This window comes from Olea europaea, chromosome 14 (assembly GCF_002742605.1).
Source record: "Olea europaea var. sylvestris chromosome 14, O_europaea_v1, whole genome shotgun sequence".
Classification (NCBI taxonomy): domain Eukaryota; kingdom Viridiplantae; phylum Streptophyta; class Magnoliopsida; order Lamiales; family Oleaceae; genus Olea; species Olea europaea.
Genome location: NC_036250.1, coordinates 5,665,152 through 5,672,148, shown reverse-complemented (window position 1 = coordinate 5,672,148; position 6,997 = coordinate 5,665,152). Strand labels below are relative to the sequence as shown.

Here is a 6,997-nt window from a genome sequence, read left to right as displayed (position 1 = left end):
TATACCGTAAATGTGGTAAGCTGTAAATATGGTATGTTGCATATACAGTATACAGTATGTATAAATCCAACATGTAAAGTTCATATACAGTATGAATGAATCCGATTTCATCCACTACAATAAAATCCAACATTCATATCTATGCCCCGTGTTGATTTCTCCTGGTAGGCGAGAAAGGCAAATGGAGCGCATTAGCTTTGTTGTGTTGTGAAATTCCTACCACACTGTGTGGCTTAGCTAAGAACTTGTGCAATTGACCTTGCCTAATTAGCGCTTCAACTTTTTCTCTTAGGTCTATACATTCATGTATAATGACCTATCGACCTGTGATATTGCCAATATTTTCCATTATTGAGATCCACAAATTTCTTACATTGGTGTAGGCTTGTGAAGGATTTCCTTATCAGTTACATAAAAACCCCTTCTAATGAAATTTTTAAGAGGCGGTATTCTTAAAATTCCTTTGGGCAAAGCTGAGCCCGTTCAGTTTGATGACACTTTATTCTCCTTTCGGACGTGGGTCCCTTTTATCTTTTCATTCATTGGGTCAACCTCTTCTTCTAGAATTTTGATCCTTCTTCATGAGTAGACCACCAAAACCTCGTCTTGAGCTTTAGTCTTGATAGGGTAGCCATCAGAGATTTTTTTGGCCTCCATAATCTGCTCATTGAACCTTGTTGAAGTAACCTTCAAGGACTTGTGATGTAGGATGGATTGAGAAATTCAGAACCTATAAAAGTTGAATAAACTAGCAGAACCACCAGAATACACACAATAAAGAAATAGCTAGGGGAGGAGAAGAAGAAAGGAGAGAAGAGAAGAAAGGGCTGTGGAAAAGGAGAACACTCCTGTAACAGTCAATTCATTCTATCATATCTGTTTTCCACTAAATATTACAAAGGCTATATATAGAACTACAAAACGTAAGAAACTGATTGGGCCTGGGCAGCCCATGGGTAATACAAGTCCAATATATAACTGTAAAACAAAAAAAAAGGACTGGGCTTGGACTATTCCATGAGTAACACAAGTCCAAACATAGATGGATAATACAAGCCCAAAAGTCGATGTCCTCATCAACTCTCTCGGGGTGGGAGAAAAACTCGACTCTGTCGAGTGAACAAAACGCAATAGCTGCAGTCAATCAGATACTCAAAGTGTTCCAAATCAAGCCAATGAGGACGATCTTTTTAACGAGCCAAATATCGAAACTCAATAAATGAAGACAATGTCAGTTGCAAATTATCCCCAAGTATATGATCTGACCACAGTGAACTGGGTAAAGTACGATCTTGTTGACTCCTATAAAGCTTCAATAAATTTGGATCACGTTGCTGAAGTCTCTTCCCGGGAATTCATGTACCATCAGAATCAAGTTGATTCACCCAACAAAAAAGAAAGCACGGAATCTCTCTATCATTGGTTAACACAATCTATTCATCTAAAATAACATCAATTTTATCTTTGTATGCTGTGACAGACAGCATTCGATTAGACATAGCAAAAGATTTAGTGTGGGAGCTCCCATGTGGAGATAGAAAAGGATCATCAAAAGGGTCAAAATAGTCTTTATAAGCAATGTAGTCCTTTACAAATAAAATAGGGTGGTGGCCATAATGTGATGAAAGATCATTAACATATGCATTTGGACCAACATGCATTAAAATTTCATAAGGACCAGCATTACGGGCTTGCAATATAACATAATCCCCAACATTAAATTCAAAATGTCGTTTATGCAAATCAACTCGAAGTTTATATAATGCATTACTTGTTTCAAGTTGTTTATTGATCTCAATACGTAAGTCATGTAGATGTGGTACAACTACCTCATTTGACATCAACGCACTAGCATGTGAGGACATGAGAATAACATCTAAGCGTCTCCTAGGCTTATAATCATGACTAACTTCAAAGGGACTCAAACTTAGAGATCGATTCACAGAATTGAAATATGCAATTTCAACATGTGGGAGGATCAAATCCTAATTCCTAAAATTTTCCTTAAAGATGACATGATTATGCGACTCATCAGCACCTTTGGGTTGATTAAGGATAGGTACTACAAGGGCCTTAATGGGAGGAAGTGGCGGCAATGAAACAAAAGGACGATTGTCATTATACCTTCTATATGAAAAAGAAGGCTCAGGAATATCACGATCTTTACACTTATTTTCTCAAATGGGATGAACATTAGACGGGGAAGGCTCTATGATAGACTTATGATGAGGTGGCGCTAATGAGATGGGTGAATGGAGATGATCGCGCTTTTCATATGGAATACTAATAAATAACTCATAATCTCGAGCAAAAGAGTAAGCGTATTCAAGAGTAGTGACGCCTCGAAAGAATAACTCACGCCTGAGTTCATCTTTTAGACCTTGTATAAACCTACTCAAAGTAAGTGTTTCATCCTCAATGACATGATCTTTCATTCGAAATTCCTCAAATTGAGCAATATACTCGTTCACTAACTGATTCCCCTATTTAAAGGCAGTCCATTGAGTAAAAACCTCAAAATCTAAGCAACCATCAAAAGTAAGAATGTCTAATTTAATGTCTCTAAAGTAACTCTCCTTATGACGAGGAAGGGAATGAGTACCGTGACGATCGTAGGCTCGTTCTCTCCCAAGAACTTGATCCTTATCACTATGATCATATTGAAAATATTTTTGATCTCCTTGTCGATGAGGATAATGTCTAATATGGGATACTTCAGAATTATCAACGTCAATTGAATGAGGGATTTGCTTAAAATTGTTCAAATTAGCAGAAAAATTGAGCAATATACTCGTTCACTAACTGATTCCCCTATTTAAAGGCAGTCCATTGAGTAAAAACCTCAAAATCTAAGCAACCATCAAAAGTAAGAATGTCTAATTTAATGTCTCTAAAGTAACTCTCCTTATGACAAGGAAGGGAATGAGTACCGTGACGATCGTAGGCTCGTTCTCTCCCAAGAACTTGATCCTTATCACTATGATCATATTGAAAATATTTTTGATCTCCTTGTCGATGAGGATAATGTCTAATATGGGATACTTCAGAATTATCAACGTCAATTGAATGAGGGATTTGCTTAAAATTGTTCAAATTAGCAGAAAATACCTTACTATCTTCAAGAGTAGCGGTCATCTGGGTTTGGACGGTTGCTATTTGTCGAGTGAGTGCATCAAATTGTGAAGGGTCCATATTTAGGTACTAAAACTAGAAGTGACAAGATGACAAGTATGCATGCACTGTATAACAGTTAAATGACGTGCAATAGAGAGATCAATGAACAATAAGTGCAAGCAATGAAAATAACAACTCGAGCCCTTTAAATTTTTAAAAATTTTTAATTTTGGGATTAAATACATCCAAATACAACAAGCTAATACTGCTAGTATATGTAAAATAGCAAAGCAAGGGTCAAATATTGGTCAAAACCTAATCACGTAAAATAAGTGAGGTACAAGTGGAATTTAACGAAGTTAATGGATCTAATTACGTGAGTTTAGGTAAAAATTGGAACAACAGCAGCATACAAAAATATTGATGTAATTTTAAAATGAAACAGTAATATAAGCCAAAGATAAATAAAAACAGTAACTCCCCCTTTTTTTTGTTCGTCGAAGTAAATGGATCGATCAACATGACAAGAAGAGGTACCTGCAAAACGATGTTAGAAAAAATACAATTTTTTTTTTCACTTTTCTTCTCTCTCTCTCTCTTTTTTTTTTCCTCTTTTTTTTGTTCTGTGTGTTTTTGTTTTTGTTTTTGTTTTCGTTTTCTCTCTCTCTCTCTTTGTTTTTTTTTTTGTGAAAAAACACAAATTAATTCAAATGATAACTCTTATTTAAACAAAATAGTTGAGGCCCAAAACGTACACTACCCAGTTAACATATAGCCCAATAGCAATAAATGACCTAACTACCACCAATGCCCAATATAAAATCTAAGGCAGCAACTTACAAGATGGAAAATCAGGGCTGTGGCGATGGAGGCTGCGAGTGGCTGTGACGGGCGAAGACGCTGTGAGGATAACCCGTGGTCGGCATGCCTGGTGGTCACGAGTGGAGGTGGTGTTCATTAGGTAGGTTAACTTGCAGCCTGGGTTTCGGTTGTTCAGGGAAGGTGCGAAGATTATTTGCTGCGTCTGTAGCCCTTTTTTTTTTTGTCGAGTGATTATGGTATATTGGCAATGGTAGCTGAATATAAGTATATATGGGTGTTTTAACTGTAATTTGTGGGTTGATGAAAACTGTGACTGGGTTAGGAAGATTATACGATGGGGATGACTGGTTGCTTGGTTATACGGATCGATTGATTGTGGGCGGTGATTTTGTGAGTGGGTGTTGTGGTAGTTTTAGGTAGCTTTTTTTGGTAGATAGTTACCTGTTGGTTACTGTATTGTTGGGCTGCTGGGTAGTGGTTGATGCTGTGAAGTTGTACCAGCTGGATTGAGTAAATAGAAACTGTGTGTAGCTGAAGTATCTTGGAGATGCAGTGGTTATGGGATGCAGATTGATGATAGAATCCAGGTTTAGCTCTGATACCTCTTTGATGTAGGATGGATTGAGAAATTTAGAACTTATAAAAGTTGAATAAACTAGCAAAAGCAGCAGAATACACACAGTAAAGAAATAGATAGTGGAGGAGAAGAAGAAGGAGAGAAAAGGGAGAGAAGAGAAGAAAGGGCGGTGGAAAAGGAGAACACTGTTGCAACAGTCAATTCATTCTATCATATCTTTTTTCCACTAAACATTACAAAGGCTATATATAGAACTACAAAATGTAAGAAAATGATTGGGCCTAGGCAGCCCATGGGTAGTACAAGTTCAATATATAACTGTATAACCAAAAAAAAAAAAAGGACTGGGCGTGGACTAGCCCATGAGTAACACAAGTCCAAACATAGATGCATAATACAAGCCCAAAAGTAGATGTCCTCATCAACTTGCTTCGTCTTTGCTTAAAACCTATTAAGCGTGCTTTTAGTGCAGCTTAAGCCCTAGACCCATGAATTGGCTATGAAGGGGGTACAGTTCCTTCGTTATATGGTGATAATGTTTTCATACGGCATCTCTCATAGTCCAATTCCAACCTCCATCGATTAGGTATTGGGCTAAGATGCTGAGCTCAGGTATTTGGATCCTTGAGCAGATAGACTCTTTTGACCAAGTTAAGGAGAGTGTAACGCCCCGACCTCTTTTGGACCGGAACGCTACTTACTTTACTTAACTAACCGGTGGTTTAGTTATAGGAAAATATGTTTTAGCGGAAGCTTAATTTTTACAATAATAATTTTAACAACAATCTTTTGAATACTTTAAATAAAACACTGAATAAAAAAATAACGAAACGTAATCTATTTGAAGAAAACACAACTTGTTCTCATGATCAGCGTTATTCAAATACTTTAAAGAAATAACATTGAAAACGTTCATAAAAATAAATCTGTAGAGAAGGGGTTAAACCCATGAGTTAAAAAAACTCAATAAATATCATTGGTGCATTCGTGATAAAACTATATATTTCAAAACTGTAACTTTAGAAACCTTTTCATAGTAGGATTTTTGGTAGAATCCCAAACACGTAGAGTCATGACTTAACACGACGCCTCGACCGGAAGTACATGCTGTACCCGGAGGTACCATTAGACATGGAGGTGTATGCCGTACCGGAGTTACCATTAGATATATAAACATTAATATAAATATTCATTTGCTAGAAACTTATAACTTAACACGAATTAACATTTTGCACCTCTACCTACTTTGATTGATGCTTTGAACCTTGCTGAAAAATGCACTCCTCTGATGTTTCAAAAAAAACACTCCGTTGAAAATTGATACTTGAAAAACACTTCTTGATAGCACCAAAACTTCTAGGAAAAACTAATTTTCCTCCTTCTCCTTTCTCTTTTTTCTAGACTTGAAAACTCTCTCTTTTATGCTTAGAAGCTTTTGTCTTGGTGTGAAAAATGTGTATGCATTGGGGCCTATTTATAGGTGTAAATGTCACAACTTAAGGGCAAGTGAAGGGCATAATACTCATTAATACGGGTGTCATTTATGTGGGAGTTATAGGTTAAAGAAGGTGCTAGAAAATCGTGTAAAAATTTGACTTTTCATATTTCGCGTACTTCAATTGATATTGTATAGCTTTTAGTATTTCTATCATAACTTCTTTTCCCGATATCCAATTGAGGTAATTTAAAGTGCGTTGGAAAGATAACTCAAAGAGCTACAACTTTTCTTTAGATATCATTTTCCAAATCGAATGTTTTCTATATCATAAATGGGCCTCAAATGAGATTTAAAATCTGAAGTATATTTTAGCCATCCAATATTCATGTCTTAGTGCCACTGAGGTGTTTAAAATTATTTGCGGTTCTACATCCCCCATACCTTAATTAAAATTTCATTCTCGAAATTTACCTTCTGATTGGGCGAATAATGTTGGATACTTGTTTTTGGCTTCCTTTTCCCCTTTCCAAGTGGCCTCTTCTATTTCATGATTATTCCATTGTATTTTGACCAATTGAATTTCTTTGTTCCTTAGTTTATGTACCTTTCGATCCATTATCCTAATTGGTACCTCTTCATAGGATAAGTCCTTTTGTACTTCCACAGACTGATATTTCACTACATGATTAGGATCATGCATGTATTTCTTGATCGTTAATACATGGAACACGTTGTGCACTGCCGATAACCCAGGTGGGAGAGCTAACCGATAGGCTACATTTTCGACCCTATCAAGTTTCTCGAATGGTCCGATATAACGGGGTCGTAGCTTTCATTTCTTGCCAAACCTAAGTACACCTTTCATCGGTGTCACTTTCAGAAACATTTTTTCTCCAACTTTGAATTCTAAATCCTTCCTCATTGTATCCGCATAGCTCTTCTATCGATCCTGTGCTGCCTTTATCCTTACACGGATCTTATCGATTGCCTCAACTGTCCTTTCAATTATTTCTGGTCCCAAAACTCTCTTCTCCCCGACTTCATCC

The 6,997-nt window shown here is 36.7% G+C and overlaps 1 pseudogene; it reads left to right on the top strand.

The window, feature by feature from the left end:
• LOC111409622 overlaps positions 1-6,997 on the top strand; it is a 49,468-nt pseudogene that overhangs the window by 12,938 nt on the left and 29,533 nt on the right.